Source organism: Bos indicus x Bos taurus, chromosome 26, assembly GCF_003369695.1.
Source record: "Bos indicus x Bos taurus breed Angus x Brahman F1 hybrid chromosome 26, Bos_hybrid_MaternalHap_v2.0, whole genome shotgun sequence".
Classification (NCBI taxonomy): domain Eukaryota; kingdom Metazoa; phylum Chordata; class Mammalia; order Artiodactyla; family Bovidae; genus Bos; species Bos indicus x Bos taurus.
Window position 1 is genome coordinate 34,271,474 of NC_040101.1, and position 14,623 is coordinate 34,286,096.

The 14,623-nt window shown below is 42.6% G+C and overlaps 1 protein-coding gene across 4 annotated transcripts in view; it reads right to left on the reverse strand.

Annotated features, from left to right (window-relative positions):
• The window catches only part of ENTPD1 (ectonucleoside triphosphate diphosphohydrolase 1), a 104,546-nt gene that overhangs the window by 87,903 nt on the left and 2,020 nt on the right, over nt 1–14,623 (reverse strand). The gene's annotated exons all lie outside the window — the stretch shown is intronic.

Here is a 14,623-nt window from a genome sequence, read left to right on the forward strand (position 1 = left end):
TCCATGGCAGATGCAGAGCTGTGGTTTTCCTGGGGCTGGTGTGGTCGTCCTGGGACTGGTGCCCACACACTGGTCTGTGAGGCTAGGTCCTGGTCCCCTCTGCACAGGGCTGTGTCCAGCGATGGGTCTGGACTTAGGGGATCTTAAAGCAGCCTGCCTGCTGTGGGTGGGGCTGTCTCCCTGCTTGGCTAGTTGTCTGGCCCAAGGCATTCCAGTATTCATGTTTACAGCCCTGAATTAAGCAGGGCTGGGGCTAGGTCCCAAGACTAATAAGGTAGAGAAAGTGTTAGTTGCTGTCGTGTCTGACTCTTTGCGATCTCATGGACTGTAGCCCACCAGGTCCCTCTGTCCATGGGATTTCCCAGGCAAGAATACTGGAGTATTCCCTTCTCCAGGGGAATCGTCCCGACCCAGAGATCAAATCCAGGTCCCCTGCATTGCAGGTGGATTCTTTATCGTCTGAGCCAGCAGGGAAACCCTAAAAAGGTAGAGAGAGGGTTCCAAAATGGCACTTGCCAGCATTAGTGTCCATTCACAGAATGAGATCCCCAATATGCCTGCTACCAGTGTTTATGGCCCCAGGGTCAGATCTAAGTTGTCTCCTGCCTCTCTGAGAGGTCTCCAAGATCAAGAGGTGGATCTGACCCAGGCTTCTTCAAATGACTGCTTCTGCCCTGGGTCTGACAGCACATGATATTTTATGTGAGCCTTTTAAGATTGTAGCCTCCATTTCCTGCAGCTGTCTGGGTCTCTCCAAAGTAAGCCTTGCTGGTTTTCAAAGCCAAATACTCTGGGGGCTCACTTTTCCAGAACGGGATCTGCAGCTGGGGTGTCCCATGTGGGGCTCAGATCCCTCGCATTTGGGGGAAAACCTCTGTAATTGTGGTTATTCTTTCATTTGGGGGTCACCAACCTAGAGGCATGGGCCCTGACAATACTATGTCTCCGCCCTTCCAACCCATCTTGCTGTAGTTCCTTCCTTATATCTTTAGCTGTTGAAGATCTTTTCTGGAGGGTTCTGGCCTTTCTCATCAATAGTTGCTCTGTAAATACTTGTAATTTTGGTGTGCCTTTGGGAGGATATGAGCATCCTACTCCATCATCTTGAGAACTCTTCCAAGAAGTGATTGGATTTTGAAGGGAGAGCCAACAGTATTTCCTGACTGGATATGGATAGAAAGCAAAGAGAGAAGTAAATTTGATTCCAAGGTTTTGGGCCTTCCAAAAACTAGGATGGAGTGGCCTTGAGCTGAGAAAGACGGTAGGAGAAACAAGTTTGAGTGGGAAGCTCAGGATCTCAGTTTTGGATGTTTTCAGTTTGAGATGCCTTTGCTAAGAAATCCTATTTGGAGACTTCCCTATGGTCCAGTGGTTAAGACTCTGCACTTCTACTGCAGGGGGCACAAGTTCAATCCCTGGTCAAAGAACTAAGATCCTGCATGCCGCATTGCAAGGTAAAAAAGAAAAGAAAAGAAGCGCCTCTTTGATGTGGAGATTTTGAAATAAGCAGATGAATATACAAGTCTGGAGTTCAGAGGAGAAGACGGTACTAGAGAAACAAATGTGGGCCCCAGATCTGCCCACCAACAGATCAACACCAGCTCTGGGGCAAGTTGAGCCCCTCAGCCAGCCATATTGGGACTGGGCCTTACTTATCAGCAGGCCAATACAAATTTCAGTACATCCCAGATCCTGTAGCCAACTGTGTCAAGAACTGGCCCCACCTACAAGCAGTCCAACACCTGCTCTCAGACTCCTGGGTTCTGCAGTCAGAGACACTGGAACCTGGTCCTATCTACCAGTGGGCCAGCACCAGACCTGAGATACCCTGAGATCCAGTCCCACCCCCTGCAGGCTGACACCAGCTTCTGGACACCCTCAGGACCCTATAACCAGAGACTTTGAAATCTAGGTCCACACACTAGTGGATCCACGATCTCCTGGATCCCCTGGGCTCTAGCCCCACCCACTATCAAGTCAATACTAGCCCTGAGACCCCTTAGGCCCTGACCACTCCCCCACCAACAGAACAATGATGGCTCTGAGATACCTTGGCTATTCAACTAGCTGCCCCAGTTTCTGGCCCCACTCACCAGCAGGCCAGCACCAGCTTTTGGACACCCCAGAACCCACAAGCAGCCATGTCAGGAACAAGCTCCACCTGCCAGCAGGCCAACTCTAGATCAGGGAACCCTGACCCCACAATCACTACTCTAGAACCTGGCTCTGCCCACCACTGAGCCAGCACTAGCCTGGAGACTCCTGGGGTTCTGCAATCAGCTGCTTCGTGACCCAGCCCCACCAATCAGCATCTAGCAGCCTCCACACAAAGCGGGACCTGGTAACCAACCAGACTGGGAGCCAGCCATATCTACCAGACCATCCACAGCAGTCAGCCTGCCACAAACAAAAGAAGGTAGAGCCCACCCAGGGGCACACCTAGAGCATATAGATCTGGTGACCAGAGGGGAGCGCACTGCTGGGACTCATAGGACGTCTCCTACAAAAGGCCACTTCTCTAAAGTCGGGAAATATAACCAACCTACCGGATACATAGAAATAAAAACAGCAAGTTAGGCAAAAGAGGTGATGGAGGAACATGTTCCAAGGGAAGAAACAAGATAAAATCCCAGAAGAAAAACTAAGTGAAGTTGAAGATGGGCAATCCATTCAGTAAAGAAGTCAAGGTAATGATTGCAAAGATCAAAGAACTCAGGAGAATAATGGATGACAGAGTGAGAAGCTAGAAGGTTTTAACAAAGAGAAAACACAAATAAGAAACAGAGGTGAAGAGTACAATAACTGAAATGAAAAATACAGGAGGAGGGATTGTGCTGGTGGTCCAGTGGTTAAGAATTTGCCTTGCAACGCAGGGGATATGAGTTTGACACCTAGTCACGGAACTAAAGATCCCACATGCCACAGAGCAAGTAAACCCACACACCACAACTAGAGTGCATTGACATAACAGAGAGCCCATATGCCACAACTAAGACCCAAGGCAGCCAAATAAATATTTTAAAATACACTAGAAGGAATCAACAATAGACTAAGTGATATAGAGGAATGGATCAGTTAACGAGAAGGATGGAGGAAATCACTGAAGCTGAACAAAACAAGAATTTAAAAAATGAGGAAAGTTTAAATAAGAGACTTCTCTCTAAGCAGCAGCAGCAGCAGCAGCAGCAAGACTATATCAAGCATTCTAACATTTGCATTATAGGGGTCCCAGAAGGAGAAGAGAGAGGGAAAGGGGCAGAGAACATATCTGAAGATACAGTAGCTAAAAACTTCTCTAACGTGGGAAAGGAAACAAACCTCCAGGTCCAGGAAACACAAAAAGTCCCAAATCAGGATCTACTCAAAGAGATCCTTATCTAAAATCCTCATCTAAAATTATAACCTTCCTAGACTTCTCAGTCCTCTTCCCTGCTTTAATTAGATTACTTATCATCACTAAAATACATCTTACTTTTTTCCTTTGCTTATTATCTGTATGCTACCCAGAACATAAACCCTGTGAGGTTAAGGATTTTGTTTTGCTATCCACTGTATCCTCAGTGCCTAAAATAGTGCTTGATATATACTCTTTGCTCATTTGAACGAATGAGTCCATCTTCCTTCGGTTGGCTCAGCAGCGAAAGCACAGGATCCTAAACCACTGGACTGCTAGGGAATCCCCCGCTGTTGGCTCTTATCCTTTAAACATAATCAAGTCCACTCTAGTCTGCAACATTCTTCCTTTGACCTAACTCATCCCTCAAGTCAGCTCTCTTTCCCTCCACCACCTCACTTCCTGAGTCATGTAATAAGCTCAATGTTCCTACTTTCTTAATATCTCCTATTTAACCTCTTAATATTCTATTAACTCAGTTTCCACCAAGAATATTCATAAGCTCCAAATTCCCAAACCTGATCACATCTCTTCCACTGTAAAATGTAACATTAGAGTTTAAAGGGTTTTGCTGGAAGGATTAAGGATCTGTGGGTAGGAAATACTATAAAGTGCCCCCCAACTCCCCAAAACATTACACTATGGGGCAGGGGTAGAGGCGGGAAGTGTATTAGAAAAAGAGAAAATACAATACTTTCTCTCATTCTCCTTCTTGCCTAATCAGAAGCTTTGGCACTTCTTCTAGAAGCTTTGGTCTCACGACACTCTCTTTCTTGGCTACCAGGTTCAGACTCTCCTTGGCTTTCTCTTACCTTTCTAGGCTTTCTTTCTGAATCTCTCTTCTTAAGTCCTTTCTCTTTCCATCCCTTTATTGTTGGTGTTTCCTTGGGTTCCGTTCTTCAGCCTCTCTGTTTCCATTCCCTATAGTTTCCAGAGTGACTCATACTTTAAAAGCTCATATTTTCAACCACTGACTCTGTGCTCCAACTCCAGCTCCCATTATCTCTTGATTTTGCTCAAACCTCTCCAAGCTTTAGACTCAAATTTCCAGCAACCAACAAAATAGCTCTGCCTTGATGTCTTATAAACATCTCATATTTAGCATGTGCCAGGATGAACTTATTATCTCTCTCTGCCCCTGCCAAATCCACTCTCCCTCCCCCATTCCTAGTCTTATCCATAAATATGTATTAACCCAATTATCCACCGCTAAACTTGAGAATAAATCTTAACATCTCCATCTTCTTCTCTCCCAAAAAACCACCCACCCTCTACCTCAGACTCTACCTTATACATATTGCTTAAATCCAGCCCCTCCCACCCATCCCCCTCCCCTGTGTGCATGCGTGCTAAGTTGCTTCAGTCATATCTGACTCTTTGCGACCCCATGGATTGTAACCTGCCAAAATCCTCTGTCCATGGGACTCTCCAGGCAAGAATACTGGGGCGGGTTGCCATGCCCTTCACCAGGGGATCTTCCCAACCCAGGGATCGAACCCAAATCTCCTGCAGTTTCTGCATTGCAGGTGGATTCTTTACTGCTGAGCCAGAGAAACCCAACTCCCTCCCCTCCCCACCATCAATGCCTTAGGGCAGGTCCCCATCATCTCTCACCAAATGGACTATTGCCAAAGCCCAATACAAGTATCTTCCCATTACTCACCAACTTCTTGGTTCATTCCTGCCAGAGTATCTCACAAAGCCAAGTCTTATGACCACTAAGTATGACGATTGCATAACTGAAAATACTTTGATATATGCTCTCACATTCTTGTGAAAATCTGTATCCTAAAAAAATTATTTTTTTCCCTCAAAAAATGTCAGTGCATTAGTATTAGGAAATGATATTAATGGCAAGCATCACCTCTTCTGAGACAAGACCACGTGACCAGGGCAAATAAGCAGACGTCTCACATGGCCCTCACGATACTCATTAACTTGGAGCCAACCAAAGCACACTATAGGTGCTTCCCTGGTGGTGCAGTGATTAAAAATCTGCCTTGCAATGCAAGGAACAGAGGTTCCATCTCTGGTCTGGGGAGATTCCGCATGCTGCCGGGCAACTAAGCCCATGTACCACAACTACTGAGCCCACACTCTAGAGCCTGTGAGCCACGACTACTGAAGCCCGTGCACCCTAGACCTGGTCTCAATGAGAGGCCCACTTGCGCAACTAGAGAAAGCCCTTTTGCAGCAATGAAGACTCAGTGCAGCCAAAAATAAATAAATAATTGTTTTTTAAAGTGCACTATGGGAGAAGAGAAGCGGGATATGATGGGAGGGGAGAGGGAACTCTTTGGGAAACCCCCGGGTTTGTTGTTTCGTCTTGCTTTGTTTTGCTTGTTTGTGTGGGGTTTTTTGCCTCTGTGAACTGGTAATCTTAGGTCTACCATGAGTATACAGAGACTTAGAACTGTTCTCCAAAATCGGCATTACTTGGCCAGGATACTAAGCAGTAGGACAGGAGCTCACTCTGCAGTTTAATGGAGGTTTGTTCTCAGCAGAAAAGGGGAAAAGCAAGAAAATGGGCCCAGAGAAGGGTTCTTCCTGAATGGCTTTATGCCTCTGGACAAAAATATTGACAGAATCCTGACACCACTAGTCTCGCTATCCTCTGAAATGTGACTCTATGGCAACAGAACTGTTCTTTCCTGGATCCTAGTAAGATCTTATGGGTTGAGGACTGAGATATCTTCCCACTCACAGAAGGGGGGTTAGAATTTGGTGACTGTATTATTCCAGGATCCAAATGGATCTAAGGGAGTCAAGGGGGAGACCACTCATTCCTCATCTCTAACACTGAACCAGGGTGAATCTCCCCTAATGCTTCCTTAAACTCCTTTTAGAATAAGATGAAAAACACTGTTGACTTAAGAAAAATGCACAACGTGGGAGTTGCAAGTTAAGTTTTATTTGGAGCCAAAAGAGGAATATAGATGCGGAAATAGCATGTCAGACAGCCCTGGGAAACTGCTCCAAAGAGTTAGGTGGAAGGTCAGCATATATGTGATTTTGGCGAAGGGGGAGTACATGCACTTAAGCACATATTTTTGCAGAGGTTTCTGCTAATCAAAAGAAGCAGAAGTCCCCAAGAAGAAATTTAGTGCTTTTCTAGATGAGATAAAAGAACTGGGCTCATAAAATCAGCTTCTGAAAGTATCTATCTGAAGACCTGTTCTGCCAGTTTTTCCAGAGCCTCATTTCTGCTCTCCTCTCTGAACTCCCTTCAGGGGATGTTAAAAGCCAGCAGCTGCAGCAGCACATGGTTTTAGGCTTGTAGAGGTAGATGGCAAGGGCCAATTTGTAGTTACAACAAACACATTCATCTGTGCACACATACAAAAAATATCTATTTTCTTTCAAGGGTAAGGCCTTAGATTAAATAAATTTTGCAATAAGGTAGAAAAAATGGTAGAAGGAAAGCCTGCTTCCAAAAATAGATATGATGCAGGAAAGAGAGGAAAATATTTATTTATTTTTTGGTTGGATATAAGAGGATGTTGCTCTGAGAAGAGAACACTCTGAGATAGACGATTTCATGGAAATCTAAAATATTGCAGTTGAATGGAAGTTCATACTAGAGATAATTAAGGAAAATTGAATCAGTGATATAGAGAATAATCTTAGGGAAATATTGTCAAAATACAAAGAAAAATAAAGGAAAGAAAGGAAGAAAGAAAGAAAGAGAAGAAAGATGGAGTAAGTTCAGAGATAAGAGATCCAAATAATAAGTCACTGAAGAAGAAAAGCAAATGAACAAAATACAAGCACTGATTCAAGTTATGACCAGAGAAATCTTTCTTGCCCTAAAGAAGTTCTGAATTTGGAAATCAAGAGGGTTTACCATTTTCTAAGCAAAATCTATAACAGAAAGTCTATACTCAGTTGTCTTACTGTGAAAATTAAGTCAGGAATAGAGAATAGAAAAATATTCAAGCTGAAAAACAGTGTCCTCAAACTTCTTTACAGAATCAAACTCCTCAAAACAATAGAGGAATACCTCCAATTACTTGAAGGGGATAAGGTATCTATACTTAGACAAGCTGTCACTCTCTTACCACACTGATGCCCTTCTAAAAAATTACTTTCGTAGGTACCAGATCATTATGAAGGGAACTAAAATTAAGAACTCAAAAATAGAGAAAGTGAGAAAAGAACTACATGGAAGTTAATTAAATTCACCCTAATGGGTACCAGGTTTCCTTTTGTGGTTATAAAATGTTCTAAAATTGATCATAGTGATATCTGTACAATTCTGTAAAAGTGTTCATTTACAATGAATCATTTTTTTAAAAAAGTAAGTATCACTTCCATAATTGTTTAAGCAAGCTTATATACAGGTATTTTAAAACTCCAAGGAAAAAAAAAAAAAAACTCCAAGGAGTGAGCATGCTTCAGGCCAGCTCCTCATTAGAAACCCCACTGTGGGGGCTCTGGAGACCAACACATGCAAGGTCTTCCAGGGAGAGCTGAAACGTTCAGATAAGTGAGCTCTGGAAAGAAGGGATAGCTGGGGGGTTCTGGATTTGGAAGAGACACATGTAACCCAATGTTCATCGCAGCACTATTTATAACAGCCAGGACATGGAAGCAATCTAGACGTCCATCAGCAGACAAATGGATAAGAAAGCAGTGGTACATATACACAATGGAGTATTACTCAGCCATTAAAAAGAACACATTTGAATCAGTTCTAATGAGGTGGATGAAACTGGAGCCTATTATACAGAATGAAGTAAGCCAGAAAGAAAAACATCAATACAGTATACTAACACATATATATGTAATTTAGAAAGATAGTAACGATAACCCTATATGCGAGACAGCAAAAAAAAAAAAATCATAGGCTTTAAATGTGTTAATTACATGGTATGTGAACTATATTTCAAAATAATAAGATCTACGACTATGGGTTCAAATCTCAACCTCAGCACTTACCAACTGAGAGACTTTAGGAAGGTCAATTAACTACTTATTCCTTGGTCTCCCATTTTGTAAGAGCGGGACAGCACCGACTTCAAATAGTTGTTTGAGAACTGCAAGTTGACTGGAACAGCACGTGGCTGTTGATTGGAACAGCATGTGGCTCAATACACTCTATAAACCTGTGGGTTAATGAACTAAGCCATCACCACATCCAGGTATCAAATACTTACTGTATTAGTCTCCTAATGGCTGCCATAACAAATTACCATAAACTCAACGGCTTAAAACAACACACATTTACTCTTATAATTCTGAAGTTACCGAGTCTGAAATAGGCTTCACAGAACTAAAATAAAGTGTGGGCAGGGCTGCCTTTCCTTTTCCATCTGCTTGATGGCATTCTGTGCATTCCCCATTCTTTGGCTGTGGACCTCTCTCCCTATCCAAAGCCAGTAGCAGAACATGTTGCTACAGTGATTGCACTGCCTTCTCCTGTGTCAGGTCTCCTTCTTCCTCTCTCTTATTAGACCATCTGTGATTATCTAGGATAATCTCCCTGGTTTAAATTCCTTAATTTAATGACATCTGCAAAGACTCTTTTTCCATATAAGGAAACATTGATAAATTCCAGGGATTCAGCGCTGCAATCTTTGCAGCCTACCACCATTACTATATCAACCAAAAAAGAAGAAAAAGAAAATAAATCTATGAAAAAGCCCTTATGATTATTTGCAAAAAAAAAAAAAAAAGAAGACATTAAGCAAAAGATGGTATCAAGAACATTTGACACAGCTTACATTAGAAAGTATAAGTACTGTACACTGTGCTTAGTCTCTCAGTCATGTTCGACTCTTTGTGACCCTGTAGACTGCAGCCCACCAGGCACCTCAGTCCATGGAGATTCCCTAGGCAAGAATATTGGAGTGGGTAGCCTTTCCCTTCTCCAGGGAATCTTTCCAACCCAGGGATTGGACCCAGGTCTCCTGCCTTTCAGGTAGATTCTTTATCATCTGAGCCATCAGGGAAGCTCAAGAATACTGGAGGGTGGCCTATCCCATCCCCAGAGAATCTTCCTGACCCAGGAATCAAACCTGGGTCTCCTGCATTGCAGGCGGATCCTTTATCAGCTGAGCCACCAGGGAAGCCCACTGCACGATTACTTTCCATTTACCAATCCTTGTCCACTGGACGCTTTTAAAGTCCTCTGTATCCTGCCTTTTCAGAGCAATGCCTAAAAGATTATTTTGCTGATGACACCTGGCTTCAGATGTCTTTTGTGATGTATGTCTGAGTCTTTATCCGCTTGAGCAATCCTGTTTCAATTTTATAGTTCAGAAATTCTGACCCTCACCTCCTAAATCTTGCCAACCAGATCCACCTCTTGGCTCTAGCCACCTGGGGCCTGCAATTATTATTTGGAAGGGAAAGATCTGGCAATTTGCATTCACACCACACTTCAATACTTCCTAAGATTATGTAGCCATACAAAGTTCTTCTGCCTAAGATGCTGAGAACTTTGTCTCCTCTTCTTTCATCATTCTCAAAACTTTATTGAACTACTCCTTCTCTGCATCTACTTTACTTCTTTTTATAGTCCTAAGTCTCCATCACCACTCCCCATCCTTTTCTAATAAGCCATAATAAAAAGTGATTCCCTGGATTCTTTCTCCTGGAATGAAAATGTGTAGGTAACAATAAAAGCATATAAAAGTTAATGCACATACACTATAATTTCACATAGGAGAAAATTATGGTTGAGGAGGGATTACCATATAATTGAAATGACTGGATAGATTTACAAATATCCAATTTCATATATTATAAACAGAATATATCTTATTCACAAGCATTCACAAATTTGTAAAAATTCACTACATGCTTTGGTTCAAAGAAACCTCAGAAATATTAAAGCCATTTCTCTAATCATTGTGAAATAAAATGAAAAATTAATTAAAAGTAATGAATTAAATAAAAATGACAATTACTTGGCACTTTAGAAAAATTATTCTGGGTTAAGAGACAATAAATGCAATATCAAACTTTTTTGGAAATATAACACCACAGATTAGAAATGCATTGGATCTATTCATAGTTGTAAATCTCTGTATAAAAACATTAAGATTTCAGAAAAACTGTTACAAATATAGCATAAAAACTTGAATATATTTATTATATCAAGAGCTCACATAAATTAATTTCAAACATAAAATCCAGTGAGTAAGAAACAGGCAATGAGAGAGCATACAAAAGGAGAACACTACGTGTAAAATGTCAAATTCACTGGCAATTAAACAAATACAAACTAAAACAACATAAAAGTGGGTAAGACTATTAAAAAAACAAAACCTAATCTCTCAGGGATGTAGCAAAACAGGAACTGTTGTGGAAGCACGAAGGGTCCCACTTTGGTAAAGCAACTTGCTGACAGTAATCAAGAACTTTAAAAAATTTTACAAATTTTAATCCAGTCATTCTGCTTCTGGGAATCTATCCTCAGCATGCAACCCCACACACGGAAAAACTTCACACACAAAGATGTTTACTGGAAATGACAACAGACTAACTGTTCAATAACAGGGACATTGTTAAACTGCTGCTGCTGCTGCTAAGTCGCTTCAGTCGTATCCGACTCTGTGCGACCCCATAGACGGCAGCCCACCAGGCTCCCCCGTCCCTGGGATTCTCCAGCCAAGAACACTGGAGTGGGTTGCCATTTCCTTCTCCAATTGTTAAACTATGTGACTATAAAAATTATGCTAACAAAGACTATGCCATGAGGCAGAAAATACCTGTCCTTTATTACTGCACTAGAAGTCTGGCTTTAAAATTGTATACACAAGCTCACAATCAGAGTGCCATCTCTTAATTTTGCAAAGTCCTAGTCTAGTAAGTGCTAAAAGAGAGAGAACCCAGGCTAGAAAAAGGAACTGCAAGGAAATACACCAAAATACTGTCACGAGTGATTGTTTTTCTTTTCTTCTCTAATTCATATTTCATGTGTTTGTTTTTTTTAAAGCAAGTATGTGCCATATTTCTTACATCCTCACAGATATAAAGGAATTGTCCACATCCTTTCTGTGGATTAGAAGGAAATACTTCTTTATGAAGGGCGTGTTCCTGGGTCTCTAAATTCATTTTGAAATTCCAGCACAAAAACTGTGGGATGGAAGTATGTTAGGCAAACTCTTTCCTGCCTTCTCTACTCCCACAACTTCTCTTTTCCTTATAATCCCTTCAAGTTTCCAAACCTAAAGAAATTCCATCCGTCCTCCCTGCACTCACTTTCCTCCTTTGCGTCTGGGGTCCTTCTCACCTCACTTCTGCGGTGCAGACAGTGTCCCTGCCATGCTGCTCCCGGTCTCAGAGTTCTGGATCCTTGCTAGCCCCAGCTCTCTGGCACTCCAGACACCCAGCAAAGTACTCGGGCAGCCAGTACTTCCCAGGTTGGAGGCAGAGAATGAAAGCAGCTTAAGGAATCTTGGAGACACAGAGGAAAGGTGGGAGATATTCGGGAAATCCAACACAGGGCCTTTTTTGTGTAATAACAGATTGTATGTGATTCAGATTCAGATTTGTTTCTTGTGTGGCAAAATTCTGGGATATACACTTACTGAAAGAACAGATGAAAGAAAGAATTAGGTTTCCTATCATCCTGCAATGACATAGCTGATCAGTAACTCAAAGTGGTAGCTTCAGTGGGTGGAGGTCTGGGGAGGGAGGGCTTGGTTGTTCGGTACCAAAATAAGTCCTGAGACTAAGACATGCAATGACCTTATGACATGGTAGTTGAAATGGGCCTAAGTAAGGGCAGCTTTACCACCACCTGGGAGCTTGTCAGACATGCAGAATCCCAGGCCAACACTCTAGAGATGCTGGACCAGAAATTGTGCTTTAACAAGGTCCACAGTGATGTACATGCTCTGCTCATTGATGTATAAGAAACACTGTCTCAGCACACACACACACACTCACCAAGACAAAGCTAGTACCTCAGCCAATTTGCGCTTTCATCAAACCATGCAGAGGTTTGAGGTTTCTTTACTGCAAGGGCTGCCCTCAATTTTGGTCTCCCTCCAAACTTTTTCAGGGAATGGAGCTCACAGGAAACAGACGAGGGGATGTGCCCCAGTCTTCACCTTCACTCTGCACAGGCAGGTGGGATTAAACATTAATTCTCTTGGGCATACCACTGACTATGGAATCAGAAGCAAGCAAAAGACCACACAAGGGAGAAAATACACTTAAAATGTGGTTTGGCCAAGTATAAGCAAGACTAGTCACTGCCATTTGTAAAAACTGTTTATCAAATGGGCCCAATGATCATGCAAGACAAACTTTGGATTTCTGCCTTCAAATTTCCAGGATGAACATGTAAATAGGTTCCCTACTTGAAACTTAGAAACGTGGAAAAGAGCTTTTTACTCTTAAATCTAGCCTGTAGTTTAGGTAAGAGAGAAAACTGGTCTTTAAGCACTGAGGGACTTGGAAGATGCTTACTGTGGGCTCCAGACTCTACTCATCTTTCTAGGTCCCACTGAAGTGTCCCGTCCTTTGAGAAGTTTTCCCCAAAATCATCACTCCCTATTCTGGTTCTCAGGAGATTTTCCTGAAACTTTTAATATGGCTCTTAGGAAAGTAGGAGAACTTAATCTATTAGGAATCCAGGCTTTGCCACTGGACTCCAAGGGTCTAAATTCCCCCCTTTGCCTATGAATATTACTAGCTGGGTGACCTTGGCCAGGTAACTTCCCTCCACAGCTGTCAGATGGAGAAACCTGTATCATAGGAAGTTTTTGTGAAGATTACATGAGACAATGCATATAAAAATGACAGTGCCTGGCACATAATAAATTATAATAAAAAATGTTAGCTATGATTATTAGCACTTCGCAGAGTCTGGCTTCAGTTAGAGTTGGTTGTGTGTATGTCTGCCTTCCTTGCTAGACTGTGAGCAAATTGTTTACACCCCACATCTGCCACAGGGACTTACAAATGGAAGATACAATAATATTTGTCAAATGAGTTTGAAGGTATGCCAGGAAGAAGAAAGGGAGGGTGCTGGAAACAAGTTTAATGTACTTTATGATTTTATCCAGGACCAAGCTCTGCGATACTTGTTTGTCTTCCATTTCCAGAGCACATTGTCTCAGACTTTGGCTGCTGTAAATGGGGCTGGAAGAACACTATTTCTGCAACCAGATGTTTTGTTCAGCGATATGAGGTAGTGCTACGAGGCATCTGAAATCTCCAGTTTGGTCCTGGGCTGGAAGGGGAGCTGGGGGCTGAAGTTCAGCCAGAGCTGGACTGGCTAAACTGGGTGCCCTAGCTAGCACAGGGTGACATCAGCTCTGAGGATCACCCACCTAGAAGAGATGTGTTTTGATTCTCAGTGTGTTCACTTAGAGGGGTGTCTTTACATATTGCACAAAAGAGCTGTTTGTACCAGTAGGATTCTACTGCAAACTCAGAGGTCCCCTTGAAAACCAGCCTACTGACACTCAGATGAATATCAACTAAAATAATGTCACTTTGTTTACTATTTATTGAGCACCCATTATGTGCTAAACACTGTGCCTGACCCTACAGATCCAAAGGTGAATAAAGAAATTGCAGTCGGGGAAGGTTGGGAAGTGATGCAGAAAGCAGGAATATGGACAAGTACAACGAGCGCCAGCGTAGGTGTGAGTACGGAGGTAGGAGAAACATCCAACAGATGGCTAATCAAGGCTCAAAGGGTTGGGGGAGGCTTAGAGGAGGGACGAACAACCAAGATAAACCAAGGAGTGAGCACAACAGCTAACATTTATTGAGCACATACTATATACATCTGGCCCTGTTCTGAGAACCCTGCTTGAGAACCCTCATTAGTCCTCACAACACCCTGTGAGGTAGATAACATTATTCTCCCCATTTTAAAGATGAGGAGACTGAGGCTTAAAGTAAACAGTGGAGCTAGATTCAAACCAAGCTGGAGCAGCTTGGTTCCAGACTAAACGGGAAAGAGAGAGCTAAATCAGCCTTAAAGGCAGAGACAGGTGTCTTGCAACGACCTAGAACAGGAAAGACGCTCCCCAAGTGCCTTGAGGAACTAAAAGTGTCTGGGGGTGGGGACAGAAGTTCTAAGATGACTCAGCTCCATCTGCAGGTTAGAAGGGAAACCAGAGGCAGGGGACAGTCTGCTGTGGACTTCTGAAAACTAGCTGTGTGACTCCTGTCATCTAACCCTTCTTGGCTTCAGTCATAAAAGGCAGTAATTGCCCTTTCATAAAAGGCAATAATAAAAATGCCTGGACTCTACCATAG